General features: G+C 42.3%; 1 protein-coding gene across 2 annotated transcripts in view; it reads right to left on the reverse strand.

Annotated features, from left to right (window-relative positions):
• The window catches only part of FOXN3 (forkhead box N3), a 213,830-nt gene that overhangs the window by 180,226 nt on the left and 17,337 nt on the right, over positions 1-16,267 (reverse strand). The gene's annotated exons all lie outside the window — the stretch shown is intronic.

A 16,267-nucleotide genomic window follows, 5' to 3' on the forward strand; every position in this document is an offset into this window, starting at 1 on the left:
CAACCATCAAAAAAGACACGTGTCCTGAAATGTTCAAAACCTCAAGGGAGGCACAAGCAGCTTGCAGCATTAGCAGATGAAGAACCACAGCCACAGGTCACTCCATGGGAAGACAAAGAGAAGCCAGCAAGCACATGGTGTTTGGAGGCTCCTCCCTGACCCAGTGCTTGCTGATCATCAGCCACAGACTCCACCTGCTCAGCAGTTCATCCCAGGAACCCGAACACGTTCCAGAACCACAGTTTCAGACATTTCAGCTTATGTACCTTCTAGATAAAAGGAGCACTGCCATGTTCATGTAACCATTGGCAAGCACAGCTACTTAACTTTGAACTGTGAGGAAAAAAAAGAATAAATCACTTGAATGCCCAAACTGAAGCCAAGAACAATTTTGCCAATACATCCAGAAAAAGCAGAGTCTTATGTTTCCCAAATATTTCCAGAAGATATTACAGAAGAGTCAGACTTCCATTAAAACATGACCACAGGATAAAACTACATCACAATGATAAAGAATAATACATACATATATATATATCTTCTCTATACTACGTTTCTGGAAGGAAGCCAGCTGGCATACAAACAGGTGATGTATTGAACAGGTCACAAAGACATGTTCCAACAAAAATGTTTGCAACTTTTTCCACCAAGCATCTAAAGGATATTCACAGCAATAATTAAGATGTTCTTTGAATATTTAACAGATCTGGCTACATTTCAAGAAACCCACTTTCCAAATACTGCATATAATTCTGTGTGCCAGAAAGCTACATTAGAGCAACAACGACACACTTTTTCTTTTTCAAATACATATATGTATGACCAGGGCAGCCTGGTCTAATTGGGGAAGCCCCTGCTTACTGCAGCAGGGCTTGGACTAAATGACCTTTGGAGGTCCCTTCCAACCCAGACCATTCTATGATTCTATGATTTACAATACATAAATATTTACTTATATTCATAAATACATACACTTTATGCATATATATTATATATACATGAAATACACATATAGAGAAACAAGCAATGTTTAAAATTAAGAAGTAGAATTCTATCAGAAGACAAACTGCAGATTGAATTCAAGAGCAATGAATCTGCCTGACATGAGGACGGGCAAAATGCTTCTGCTCCAGGTTTTTCTTTCGTACTAAAATCTGCACAGGCCCTGTGGCACCAGTTTGGTTTAATTTTTACTGATTGTTTTCACAATTAGCATTTCACTCTTGCTATCACAATCTGGAAATCAAGGTTTAGGGCTGGCTGACACAAGTGATGAGAAGTTAGTGAGGAACAAACTCTCACGAGGTCCTGGTAGCAGTTGGGATTTACAAGCCCTCATGCCCCATCAGGTAAAGACATATCATGAAGCCTTCACATTCACAGGGTAACTGGTAAAGTTCAGTAAAGAGACTAACCTTTATGTATTTCCCTTAATTTCATTCACAGTCCTGAGATAAATGCCTTTTCCAACACAAAATCTTCTAAATCATCCCCAGGAATTTCAGTAATTTCCCCACCCCCACCCCAAAGTTTTTTAGCTCAACTACACTTCACAGTAAGCCCCAGCTTCCCAAAAGGAACAAAGCTTTATTCCTAAGTGTCTTCATGAACTACTCCTAGATGTCTTCATGAACTGATCATCCTTTTTAAGCCATTACAGCCCTGCACATGCCCGGATCTTCCCTGCCCCCTTAAGAAAAAGAGGGAAATACAGCAGCTTTAGCCTTCAGCCAGCCGCAGCATCACATAGCCATCACCCATGTAGATATAAACTGCTCCCATACAAATCATGGCATAGCTATCCTGCTGCCCTCCCTATTAACTTTCTCTACCAGATCAGGATGGTGGAGATTCCAGACTTGCACTGACTAGTAAAGATGAACAGCTACTATGGGAGACCCAGGTGAAATGCAAAACTTCTCCCTCCATCTCAGTTTAATTCCAATCTCTGCAACATCCTTTAGTCAACAGAAATAGCCTAGAAACTTCTAAATGACAGAGTTCTCTCGAGCAGGGAAAATGAATTAAGAAGGCCCTCTTTCTCTTTTTCGCAGAAGCTCTCTGTGGATATTTGTGAGAACTTACAAATTATTCCAACAGCAGCAAGATCAGCTCTGCCAATTATTCCTATGCCTATCTATTAAATTTAAGAAACCCCTGAGATGCTGAGCCTATCACAGACTGGGAACTGAAATTAATTCACCAAGTAAGAAAATTTTTTAGAAAACTCTTGCCACAGATTGCTGTCTTGGACCCTCACTGAAGAGGGACTTGTGGTCCTCACCTTCAAGAGCAAAACACTAGCAGACCTGTGTATTTTCCTCAGTGGAGCATGACACAATTAGCAGCACTAATGGATAGACTATTCCTTTAATTCAGGTTTTTGTTCCACAAATAAAGTCACCTAACTGTTTTGGGGTTTTTTTTTAATTTGGATTTATAAATTAATCTCTTTCTTTTCTCATTAAGTAAACAATGAATGAAGGATTACTTGGTGGGAAAGATGTAAGTGCAAAGGGCAGTGGTTTTATACTGCTGAAGCAATTTCCCTTCATGCTTCCAAATAACTCTGTTCTGGAAGGCAGAAAATCATTGATGTCTAATCATTTATTTAGTAAGATACACTGTTTTCTTTCAGCTAAGGGAAACTTGTGGCTGGAAAGCCACACTAGAAGTTGGTCTGTTTATGAATGGACCCCAGTCCTTCAAACAGAAATGGAGAAACTGCTTGCACCAGACATTAAGCAGTAGGTAGTACAGGGAAAGAAAGAGCACAATCTGATGCACCTTGTTACATGGACCTGAAGTTCTCATCAGTCTCATCCCAGGCATTTCTATCTTCACTGTACCACTACTGTAACATAGTTACACAGCTGAGGATCCCAGAGGCCTAGCCAAGCCATAGCTGACTCTCAGGTGGACCTCTCCAGGGGGCACTTCATTGCTACTTTCTTTGCCCCGAGGTTCACTTTGTTCTGGTCTGACTGAAACTCACTTTCCCTCTATGGGTTTTAAAACAGCCACATGCTGGGATCATGCTGAGAAAAGCTAAGCTTTACTAAGCCAAATTTTGGCTTTACTAAGCCTTTTTTTTTTCTTTCTTTTCTCCTTAAAGCATATTCTCTTAAAGCATAACAGCAGGTAGACAGAAATTACCATTTGTCTCTGCTCAGCACCTGTGAGGCCACTCTACTGCACTGGCTCAAGAGACATTGATACACTGCAGCAAGTCCTGTGGATGGCCACTAAGAAGGTCAGGGGGCTGGAGGACAGGACATAGATGGAGATGCTGAGGGAGCAGAGTTTTTTTAGTCCAGATAAAACAATGCTCTGGGGATTACTTATCACTGTATACAGTTACTTAGCAGAAAGGCATCATAGGCTGAGCTGGATTTCCCTTGGAGGTCTGCAGGAACAGGGCAAGAGAATAGACAGAAGCTGAACACAGAAAGGTCCTGACAGATCAAGAATTAAAAAGAAACAAAACTACAATGAGGGTAGTCAAATGTTTAAGCAGAGCACCCAGATAGGCTGTGAAATTTCCATCTTGGAGCAAATGGCTCTTGTTGACCCTGAGCTGACTGTTGGACTGCCTAAAGTCCCTTTGAGCCTAAAAACTCTCTAATCCTGTGATGGTTCAGGTTTTGAAAATAAGGAAGGTCCCAGCACTACCTGCACAAGCCAATGTGTCTCACTCAAACCAAAAAAAGAGGCAGAAGAGCTGTTACCTCCTCTGCCTTTTCAAAACCTCTAATGCAAAAAAACTGAAGATATTTCCAGATTTTTTTTTTTCTCTGTATCACTTCTCCCTTGGTCTCATCAGGAGGAAAAGCCTTGGTGTGCCACAGAACGCATGCCCGTGCATCTGTGGTGTGCAAGTAATCGTGGATCCAAGGAGCTCCTGCACTTACAAATAGCCTCTGTTACATGCTAAGCAAACAACTCAATATAGCCATGATATGAGTATGCAGTATCTCTGTGTTTTCGCTTCACTACTATTGCCTAGATTAAGTTTGGAGGTGCTAACAGAGAATTAAAAGCCAGTAACACCAGGACAGACCTTACCCCACACTCAAGCTAAACTCTACTCCCATGTTTCTGTGATACAGCTCTAGGGGCATCTTCAAATGCCTCAAATAGGCAAAAGTTAATGAGAAAACACACTGACAGATGTACACAGATCTCACAGATACACAACCAAACACAATAGTTTAACCAGTCTCAAATCCACAGCACTATGGTTGAAGAGCTGTTTCTTACAAGGAGCCTCCTCAGGGAAGCTTCTCTAACAGTAGTACTGCTGAGCCATGGACCAGCACTGCTGTCACACAGAGGCTGAGGGATCCTGCAGGTAAACAGCTTCCTCCCTAAGGAAGTCTCCTTTCTCCGGAGAGGTCAGCAGACTGAAAATGCTCTCACAAACCTACTTTTCAGGATATGCAATAGCTCTGTGCTGCACTCCTCTCCAAATGCATGAAAACTTTTTGATTTAGTTATATTTAAAGGAAATTTTGAATTTTGTTTCAATAGGGACAACTAACCAAGTGACCGAGAGCACTGTTATCCTACTGCCCTCATTCTCACTTCAGTCATTGTGTCACCCACAAATTTTATCAGAAATAATTTTGTACTTACTTCCAGATCACTGACAAAAATTATGAGTAGCATGGAAGCTCTGACTCATCCCTGCAGTTACACTAATATGTTCCCATTCAGTGATGATTCCCTATTGACAACTACTTTTTGAGGTCTGTCAGTTACTTGATTCTTAATACATTGAACATGTCCTTCAGTGAAAGTATCTAGTACTAATATTTTAGTCATAATATCATGTGGAATAAAATCAAACACCTTACAGAAGTTTAAGTATATTATATCTACCCAGCTATCTTATCCCCCAAACTCACAATCTCATCAGATAAATCAGGTTTGTTTGACAAGGCATATTCTCCAAAAAAAAGAACGTTGAACGGCATTAATTATATTCCCTACCTTTAATTCTCTAAATCCTCTACCAGTTCTATTCTTTTGCCTGGGGCTAAGCTGCCTGCAGCTACCCAGGATCTTCCTCTTGCACACATTCACTCCGAATTTCGAAGAGGTGTAAGAAGCTAACAAGAAGCAGACCAAAGATCTGCATCAACTTCTTTTCAGATTTCTGACTACAAGTTATCTGGTCCAGATAACATGTTTAAACACTACCTCACATCACAATACTGTATGGACTGAGCTGCTGATGCTCTGAATACAATACTTAGCTCTACCTGGCCTTCACCACACACAGTGGCATCAGTCCACTGACAAAGATCAACTAGTCAAAGATGTGAGAAGGCAAAGATGAGTTTGGTGGGAAAACCCTGAGTAGTCTGCTCACACTGAGCAGGTCCCTTCATTGTAAGGAATCATCTCCCTTGATCCCTACCCTATCCCCATCAGTCAACCCAGCCTGCAGCCAGGCCTACATTTCACACCAAGAATAAACAACCTCACAGCAACAAACTACTGTGTCAATTTCAGGCTAAATTGCCATGCCATTCTGGTAGATGATGACCTTGCTGCAACTTTTTGTGGTTTATCACCTCTCAATTACCAATAGCCATGCAATCTACCTAAGCATGAACCCTTCAGGACTATGGAGAACGCTGCTACTTGTATGAAATGCCTCAGCATACTTCTTCGTCAAAATGAGACACGACCATCCTATAATCTTTGTACCACGTAACACAGATCAGTGTCTTCTCTTCATAAAGTCCCCTGCACAATGGGTCCATGCTGTCTACAGTATCTCCAACAGTGCCTAACTGAGGGCTATGGTCAGTAGTTTGGGTCTTCAAGCACAGCTTTTTACTCCATTGGGAAGCACTGCATGAAATGTACTTCCCAGTGAGCTGGGTGAAGTCTGAGGCTAGCCTCTCAGGAATTAAGGGAATCTTACCTAAAAGTATATAAAATAATGCAAAAAAATCACCTACCACAAAAGACCCAGGACTGCATCCCAAAAAGGGACCTGACAGATCAATGCATCTCACTGAAAAGCCTTCTACTGCCTAGGGATAATTCATCTGACAGTAGGAGGTGGTGCTGAAGACAGCTAGGACACGTACCAGACAGGGAGCTTTATAAATACCATCAGCCTGATGTACATCCAGAAGGGAATACAGAGCCAGAGTGTTTGCTCCAGTCAGTGTAGCTAAAATAGGAGAAATTCATGCATTTAAAGAAAACTCTCCTAGCAGGAGGTACAGCAGCAGTTCAATGAGTAGCACTGAACACACTTACTCCACTTCACCCATTAACTATTTTTAATTTTTAAGCAAGTTATTACAGCTACTATAATATTATAAATATTATATTACTCATTCAAAAAGATTAAATGGTCTAAAATAAGTGAAGATATTCTTGTGGCTGCTTTAGCAGTTCGTTGTGATGAGCTACCTGGCTTCTCTGCCCTTCCCCCATAGTCCTCCTGGACAACTTCCTCCATGGCACTTGGTGACCTCAAATCCTTCCCCTAAGGAAAAGCAGAAACACCAAGCACCTGAACATATTCCAGTTACATGAAACCATGCCTGTTTTGGCATTACATCTGTGATTCATATCATGAAAACTAGGACGCTGCGTAGTGCTGACCTCTGCCTACAGCTACACCGGACATCTGGGCTCCAGATGAGAGGCAGAACAGTATTCATGAACGTGATCACCTCATCAGAAGCACTCCTTGGGCTGAGCTGATTTGCACCCTGAGCACCCACTTCTCTCTGCAGAATATGAGGGGTGCCAGCTGCTTGCAGCACGTAAGGTGTCAGCACAACCCTGGCCAGGTAAAGTCTGACCCTACAGGACAAACAGCAGGACTGAAATACTTCCTCTGTCTGTAGTAATGGCTCTAATCTATAAGTTCACCTGCCCCTACTACAGGATGGTTTCTTAAATTGCAAATCCTTTACGGTGGGATATGGTCCTGTTGGGTTTGTGTTTGTACAGCACTGATCCGGTCAGAAACAGGCTCCTCAGGAGTCTTTAAAATGCAAATTAATGACATACTCATTAGTGTTAGCACCGACAAGGGTAAACAGGCCTGTGCAGACCTCTACTAACACTCTTTTCACTGTGTGGCTTACAGCACATTCCCATCTGACTCCTCAGTGAGCTGAAGAAAAAAAAGTCAACCTAACCACGGGAAGGAAAGTCTTTCTTTGATGTTTCTCTGAAACGGGAACCCATGGCCAGCAAACTACTGCCTCTGTCAAAAGCAGCAGGACTCATCCCCCCTCATCTTAGCTACAGAGAGGATCAAATACCAGTCCCTCTTAACTGAGTGACTATGGCAAGAGTGGTGCTTGGACTGGGAAAGGAGCAAGACCACTTGTTCCTTGATCACACTTTCCATTATAAGGAATGCTTCTCACCAAGAAGTCATGATTCATTCAGTTAAAACCTTAATATGGAGCCTTTTGTTGCTCCCACCTGGTAAACATGGTATTAGTTTTTCCATAGTTTTTATTCACTTCCCAACAATTAAGCACACAAGCATGGTGAAAACATAACTTCTTTCAAGTTTCAGGCATCTAATGTTCTGCTTCCAGGTACTCCTCTCTGCTGCCTTGTGTACAGCAATTTCAGAAACAGCACAGACAAAAACAAAGGCATTGTCACTGAACAAAGCTCCACTATCCAGGTGATGGAAGTTATCAATCTGGAGTTGAAGGACTTCAGCAAAATGAGTAAGAAAAAAACCCATGTAAGGTGGAGGACCAAGGAGACAGAACAGCAGTTTTTCAATCAGGAGCCACACACCACAGGCTTTTGAAAATAACAAGTTCAATAGTCACTTAATAAATAGCTTGCCACCAGAAACTGCATTTGAAATGGCATGTAATTGCCCCATATATAAGCACAGAGTAAGCAAGAGCCATGCTGAAACACTCCACACGCAGCTCCCTGCTGCAGCTTGTTTTCCCTGCCTGCTAATACAAACACCATCTCTGAGAGCCAGCCCCTGCAACCCTAATGTCATGGGCACATCAACAGAGTCACCCCAGAACAGGGGTGCAATGAAGTGTCTCAGAGCAGCTCCATACCCACCAATAACTGCTCCTGGTGAAGCAATGGAGAGAGGAACACATATTAAAATGGGGCAGTGTTTCTTGGGTTGGGACAGATTTATCTCAGTTTAAGGGGCCGCATCATGTGGCTGCAAATATTTTTCCCCGCAGGACAGTTGGTGCTTCCCCCAATGTCCCTTTCATGTTTCTACAACTGTCAACATTTAGACCATATCTGGAGCTAAACTACAGCAGCCACTCTATCACTTGTTGACTCCTCTCCAGCTGACAAGAGGAATCAGGAAAAGGAGGTAAGACCTGTAGGTTGAAATGAAAGCAGATTTAATGAAACAGCCAAACTAAAAGTAATGCAAATATAAAGCATGCAAACTTATACTCAGTCCAGCAAATCCACAGGAAACTAGTCCACAAGAGAAGAAGCAGGATCAGAAGCAGCCCAAGCAGAAGACACCCCACCCCCCTTCCTCAGAAAATTTCCCCTTTTATACTGAGCATGACATTCATGGTCTCAGACACACCTGTAACCAGGTCAGGTCAGCTGCACTGTCTGACTTGAAACTGCTAATGGCCTGCAGTACATGGCAGGCCTGCAATTCTATCCCAGCAAAATAAGGGTAATATCCTAATCTGGTGTGGTCAAAGAACTTCATCTGACAGCATCTGAGCCAACACAGCCCTTTACTGCCTTCCCCAGGCCTGTTCTGCTGGCTTAGCAGCACTACTCACACAGGCCCAGATCCAGCAAAACACACATTTAAGTTTAAACCTATCAAAGGGTTCATTAGCTTCAATGGGACTATTAAAAGATTTAAAGCAAAGTGCAATCATTACTTCAGGTTTGATTCAGGAACGAAGTTAAGAGCTTGTGAACATAAATAAAGGCACCATAGCCAGACCATGAAACATATCCAAATTATGCAGGTAGGATTTTTGTGTGAGCGTTTCAGCACAATTTAGCTCCAATTGCTGTAAATGTGCAAGAATTTAAAATTAATTCTAGAGTGTGGGATTGGCACATCTTCTAAAGTAATATACACAGTGATTAAATGCATCTTACAATAATTAAATATTCCATAAGATTAAAGGACACTGTCAGGTCTTACTTGACTTCAAAATGTTGGCATTACACAACTCTCCAAGAGAAAGAGCCCTCTGGTTTCTCCAGAGGCTTCTGAGGCTGGAGCCTGATGGTCCCTGCCCCACTGTGTGCATAGCCAGGAGTCCCAATGCTGGACAACCACAAGATGGGGAAGAGTGAAAGTCAGATCAGGCCCTGCCCTAGCTAAGGCAAATTCAGCAGCTAAAGAAACTATCAGAAAAATAGAGCTCAGCAGCACAACAGTTGCTGAGCTCCTACAGCCTATGGATTTATTTATTACATGTGAGGGTCTTTCTAAACAGGAGGGAGAAATTTTGCTGGCAATGTGGCTTTAAGAGCACAAGGGAGGGGAAGAGCGATGCCAATGGTATGAACAAGCTCGCAGCACCTGCTCCCAAACCTACATGATGCAGTCAGCCGAATATCAGTTCTAACAAGGACAGCGTGAAATCCATTTTATCCAGCCCTGGCACATGCACCACCTCTTGAGAGCCTAGGCATCCCCCACCGGCTGAGCCCCCGTGCCCGTCCCCTGGGTACATGGAGGATGTGGTACTAGGAATGTATTGCGGCTCAGCTAAAAGCAGAACGAGTGGCAGGACATCCATCTTCCTCTGGGAAGGTTGCTGGGCAACTGGCAAGCTCTCGCCTGGGCGCTGACGTCTGAGAGCACACGCAGACCTCCTCCATCACTTGCAACTAACTGATTTTGATGGATTAACATAAAATGAAAATCTACTGTGCTTCTCTCTTTCTCCTCACCCCGACCCCAACACACAGGAATCAGTGAGATACAAAGACAAATACCATAGCATTGACTTATAAAGTGTGCAGAAGACCATTCAAAGGAAAATACAGGCACTAATGAGATTAATGCCCTGAAGTGATCCCTTATTCTATGGTAGAGAAAATATTTAGTTGGTCAAATCTTGTAATAATAATAATAATCAAAGCAGATACAGGTCTGAACTGTGACTCTCTTGCACCCTTGACTTTCGCATCCTTCAGAAGTGTCATCTTGTCTTTCACTGCTCTTTGTCAGATGATGTTTGAAGAGTATTTCCCTTCACCTGCTGGAGATGCACCACTGGGGGACAGAAGTTCCCTCTAATCCCAGCCAGCCAGGCATTTATACCACTATTATTAGCTGGGTATCCAGTACCCTACTGAGCTGCATTATCATTAATTGTTTCTCAAGTGTCAGCTACAGGCTCAGCTTTACACAGTACAAAGCAAAACCAGGATCCCTGCCCCAAGGAGTTTTACATGCTAAACAGATGGGTAATGACAGCGGTGTATGACAGCCTTTGGACTGGTAGGGGATAACATTATGGAATGGGGAATAAATTAGCCAGGATTCATGACAAACTGCACTTGCTTTTCTTGGAAGACTGAAAAATCTCCTGGTTTTCCATGGTACCCTGGAAATACGTACCAGTCTTGCAAACCAAAAGACAGAACCTCAGTGGTTTTTGCAAACAACAGGCTTTATTTTAACTGTTTTTTTTCACTGAGAAACTGACCAATCTTCTTCTACCAAACACACACAGGGTGTTTTGCCAGAAAGGAGAATTTTAACCAAAGTAAAAATATTTAATGTAAAAAAAAAAAAAATTAAATGTTTACCCCAAGTTTACAAAAGTTCTTCCAAAAACAAACATAATCATGAAAAGGGAAAATTGAAAACAACCTAAGAGCTGAACAGGAATTGGAGATTAAGGCAGGACATCATGCCACTGGAGTGAATGCTGTGCCAAAGATACAGTAACAAGGCTTTGGGCAGGTGCAAATAAGGAGCTGGGCAGAAACTGTTCAGTTCAAGGACAAGAAATTCAGACCAGCAAGACAGGCAATGGAAGCTGATGAGGATAACCACACCCTGCATGCATTATTTATTTCTCAAAGTCTGACATGAGTTACAGTGCAAGCAGCCCCAGGAAGCAGCAGGGACACTGCTGCTGGAGTTAGGCTGGGGGGACTCATGGACATCCACCACCAGAGCTGGGGCCACCAGAAGGGACAGGCTGCGGGCTGACAGCAGCACTCAACAAACTAACCCTAGATGACTGGGGGATTTATCACACCCCTAACATCTGGTCATGCTTCTGTGTTCCTCACCAGTACACATTATTTGTTTCAAATATACATACAAGAGGACTATTTGCTCTTGTTAGTTAAGAGACCATAAATCCACACAGCCCAACTTGTGGAGTACCCCATGCACAGCTTGTTTACAAGGTCAGAAACTATCTGAATTCTTCTAATTCCCACTGGGTTTTGCTATTGATAATGGTGCCAGTATCTTCAGTGCCAGAAAGCTATTCATAATTTGGTAATAAGTACAGGGTATTTTCATATGATCTCTAGAAGCAAATTCTTCATTCTACAGTATAACCATGTAAACATTTTTTCTACTCTGTTTTGCAGTGTAATGCACAAAACAGCTGATTGTTTTTTTCTTTCAGTCTTAATGCACCCTTCTGGTATTGGGCAGGCCACATAGGAGAGCTTTTCCCCACATGCCGGTCTTACTGCATTCTAGAAACACATATCCAGTTTCTTACTCAACAATGACTCACTCTAAAATTCCCTGTGGACTTCACAGATTTTTAGATAAAAGGCTGAAGCAACAACTCTAACAACAGAAAGACTTCTCTTGGACAGTGAAAGATGCAGCTCTCAGTTTGGCCGCCCCAGTTATAGCCCTCCAGGTAACATTTTCAAAGGCTGTTAAAAGGCAAGGTCCTTTTCCCATTCTAACTTAAGTATTTAAGATCTTATAGCTCACCAAGGGTCAAAGAAACTTGGTCATTCATGCTATTACTAAACAGACCTGCATTATTATTTCTGTGTGGGCAACCAGAAGTTTGCATATGCAAGACAAGTAAAGTACCTGCAAAAAACAAGGATGCAGAAAAAAACCAAATCCTCAGCATTAAGACCAAAAAAAGGTGTAACCACTGAGCTTTTAAACAGGGAGAAAACAGAACCTTCTTCCCATTTAGATCAAAATCTTTACACCTCCCAGAAACCTCAACGCAAATTCAATTTAGAACAGTTCTGAGACAATCTAAAAATGAATTTGTGAATAGAATAATTGATAAGACTCTTGAGTCCTTGTTTCTGTGTGCTCTCATAATGGCAATTAAAGTTAAGCACCTTTGAACAGCCTCTAAACAAGCACATGGAAATCTAGGACAACCTCTGAGTGAGGATTATGAATTAACCCAATGTTCATAATCATGCTCAGAAAGTTTGCTCTTTCAAAGCTTGAAACAGAAATGTTAATAGTCTCAGGCAAGTAAAAAACTTTAAGCTATTGCAAAAGGCAACTTCTGAATCAAGTATATAATAGGTAATAAAACTTCAAAGGATTCACTGCACACTGCAATTAAAATACCCAACACAGATTTTCTGAATAGCCTTCTCTTTTCTAAGGAAAATTCTTCCTCCTAATAAATGGCTAAACTCAGGTGAGGATCAGATCATTATTTAGGAATAAACAAGTGCTTTCATCTGTGCTGCAGTGAAAAGAGCACAACGTAACAGTCCAATGTGGCAATCAAAGCCAGTTCTACCTAGTCTAATTTTGCTCTTTAAGGGTTTGCTGTATCAAGCCTCTTGTAAGAAATCTGCAGGTGCCAATGCAAAACAATGAGTGGCTATACATGAGAGCGTAGTAAGAAGACTGTAGGAAAAAATCGTAGAATCATTTTGGTTGGAAAAAACCTTTAAGACATTGAGTCCAAACATCTGATTCTACCAAGCCTGGTGCTAAACTATGTCTCTTAGCACCACATCTATGCACCTTCAAGGATGGGGATTCAACCACCTCCCTGGGGAGCCTATTCCAGTGTTTGATAACCCTTTCAGTGAAGAATTTTCTTCTAATAGCCAATTTAAATCCCCCTGGAGCAACTTGAAGTCGTTTCTTTTTTTCCTATCACTTGTCACTAGGGAGAAGAGACCAACACCAACCTGGCTACAACCTTCCTTCAGGTACTTGTAGAGTGCAATCAGGTCTCCCTTCAGCCTCCTCTCCTCCAAGGTAAACAACCACATTCCCCTCAGTCACTCCTTCTTAGACTTGCCCTCCGGACCCTTCACCAGCTTTGTTGCCCTTCTCTGGACTTGCTCCAGCACCTCAATGTCTTTCCTGCAGAGAGAGGCCCAGGTCTTTCTCTGCGGGGTAGCTTTCCAGCCACTCTTCCCCAAGCCTGTAGCACTGCATAGGAACAATCCCATTCCCTCACAGATTTCCTGAAAATTAACTAGAAATTTTCCATATTTTGGAGGAGAGGATGTCTTTCTGCTGCATGATGACAGATTTGAGCCACAGATAAGCAATAATTTCTGCTTAGCATGCTGAACACAGGGGGAAAAAGGAAAAAAAAAGACCATCCCTGTGGAAAATGAAACTTGTAGCGATGCTTTTACAATGAATTGCCAAACAAACAGCACACAGCAGACAACTCACTGTCAGATCTGACAAAACACCTACAACTCCTATTCTTGTTATCATAACTGCCATTACACAGCCTACAATATTGTAACTGAAGTCAGTGCACCCCCACAGACCCAGCCAGGTGAAATCACCCTGTTTTGATTGCAGTCCTCAAGCTGCAGTAGCAGGATGGATGCATCATTAGGATGAGAATCCTCCATGAATGCCTTACCCAAACAGTGGGAATAACTGTGGCATGAGGGCAAGTGTTGGGCACCAAACAGTATTGTATCAGCCTGCAAAAAACTGTGATGGATATTCTTTAAACAATACACAAAGAAATCACAGCAGGGCAGAGGAATGAGTGGCATTTTTGTAATTCAATCAAATCACATAAAATAGAAACTGCATAGTATTTGTTGGAAGAAGTCACATACATCAGCCAGAAGGCCCTGTTTGAGAGTGGTCCTGGTTAACAGCTGAACTAACTTGAAGTCTTACAAACTACACAGTTTGGGCACTCCTTACTTCTATTCATAGGTTTCAAAACACAGCTCTTTTGTAGCACAGAACTGAACAACTGGGAAAAAAAATCTGAAGCACTGTATCAAAACTCACTTGAGCTTTTTTGGTGCCTTCCATTTTCACATGAAAACATCAACTTATTTCCAAATCACTTTGCACTTTATCCCTTGTAGCCTGTGCAAAGCTGTAACAAAAATCAAGACACCTCTGTTTTTCAAAGACCCTAATCTGAGCATGACTGTTTCCTCTTCTTCATTAGCAGAAGCATGCATGTGTGAGACACAAGATGAAAACATAACAATGCTTAGATCTGAGGGCAAACGAAAAAAACAAAACCAGGACAAAAGGAGCAATCAAGAGAACAAAAATTAGAGAACGACGTTCCTGCGGCCTGCCAGAGTCTCTTTCACAGTATCTAACAGAGGTGATGAGGTCAGTCTACCACACATGACCTCAGGATCCTCAAAGGTCATTCATTAGGACTCGGATCTTATCCCAGTCTCCGATAATTTGCATCCTTTCTGCAGATGTCCTAAACAGAAGTTAAAGTTACTACTCTATCTTCTCAATCACTATTTCAGCTAGGGCAAAATCTCACAAACAAAATCTGAAATCAAAGCCTCCCATGGCCACTCACAGCAGCTCCAACAGACCCCAAATGAGGTCCTTTCTATTTCTGCTAAGGGGAGCAACACTTTGTGAGTGATCTCAGCTACTTACCTGGACACACGTGGATTTTCAAAGGACTTGTGTTTGAAAGGACACTTCTAGAAATCCCTGCTTTGCCCCAGATTGGAAGCGGCAAGACCAGAGCATGCTGCATGCTTCACCAGCATGGAACTGCTTTCAGCTGTAAGCAGCTTCCCAAGAGAAGGGTAAGTCTTGCACCAATATCACTTCACAGACAGAATATCTGCACTTTGCTCCACGTGTGCCACATGCTGCTAGTAACATCCAGCCACTTCGAGCATCACAGTTCCCATCTGCTGAATAAGGCAAAATTGCTTTGTGGGACACAAGAAATCCTATAGATATCAGGTTAAAAAGCAACTTCACTTTTTTCTTTTCCTATTGGCCACTATGCCAGTGTTCTTCTCATGAAAACAAAAAACCTCAAAGTCCCCCTGTTACAGCTTTGCTACAGGAATCTGCTAAGTTTAGAGACCCACAGCAAAAACATCAGGTGTAAATGCAGAAAGTGCATTATGTCAGTAGATGTACTGTGCCAACAGACACATACCAGCTGAGGAACTGATATAAGCATATGTTTAAATCAGAAGACAGAGACCTAGACCAAAACAGAACTGAAGGAGAAGCTGTTTACTCTCTGAAAAGGCACTGTGTAGGAAGAAAATGCTTTTGGCTGTGTTAAAACATCTCAAGCTTCTTCCTTCTTGTTTTTCTTATGCTTTCAAAATGAGACCTCCATACAGAACAGTGTGAGCAGAACTTACTGCATTAAAGTATAAACAGCTTTCTCCTCGGGAGCAGCCACAGATCAGTATGTGTATGGTGGCACTGAGCTTGCAAAACTTGGCTAAACTCCTGACTACAGGCACCAGCAGTTTGCCAGAGAAAGGCTACTGAAGCCTTTTATAGCAATTGAAGCTACAAAAGGACATCCCTCTATGCACAATCATCACAGCCTGCCCTATCAAAGCACTTCGTAAGTCTTCACACTCAGCATTGTTATTTTTTACCAGTTATTGTTCTGATGAGTAACCCTTGGGCAGTGTCCAAGAATAAGGGGAATTTCTGCTATGGGATGCCTGGAGTGTTCCTCCTCTGCAAAATGAGGCAATAAAATCAGCATGTGAACGTGTCCTGAAATATTGCAACTTGCCTCCATTTCAGTTGTGCCCAAAGAGGTCACAGGGTGAAAAAGCAGTCCAGCTAATCAAGAGATCTGTAGGAGCTGCCTCTCAGGTATCTTAGGCATTATGAAGGAGACCTAAAAGTGGGTGGCTGCTGTTCCAGGTATGTTAGCAGCAGCTGGCTTTCACTGAACCAGCCATCCAAGCCCAGGAAAAGGGGCTGGTTGTGAAAGCACATTTAGGGAATGAACCAACAAGGAAAGAAGTCAGAGAGTTGTGGCCAGTGGGATGCAGTCTAGGTGGACTCTAGCAGAGTTCC

This window comes from Melanerpes formicivorus, unplaced genomic scaffold (assembly GCF_026170545.1).
Source record: "Melanerpes formicivorus ecotype bairdi unplaced genomic scaffold, bMelFor1.0.p_v2 SCAF_17, whole genome shotgun sequence".
NCBI classification, from domain to species: domain Eukaryota; kingdom Metazoa; phylum Chordata; class Aves; order Piciformes; family Picidae; genus Melanerpes; species Melanerpes formicivorus.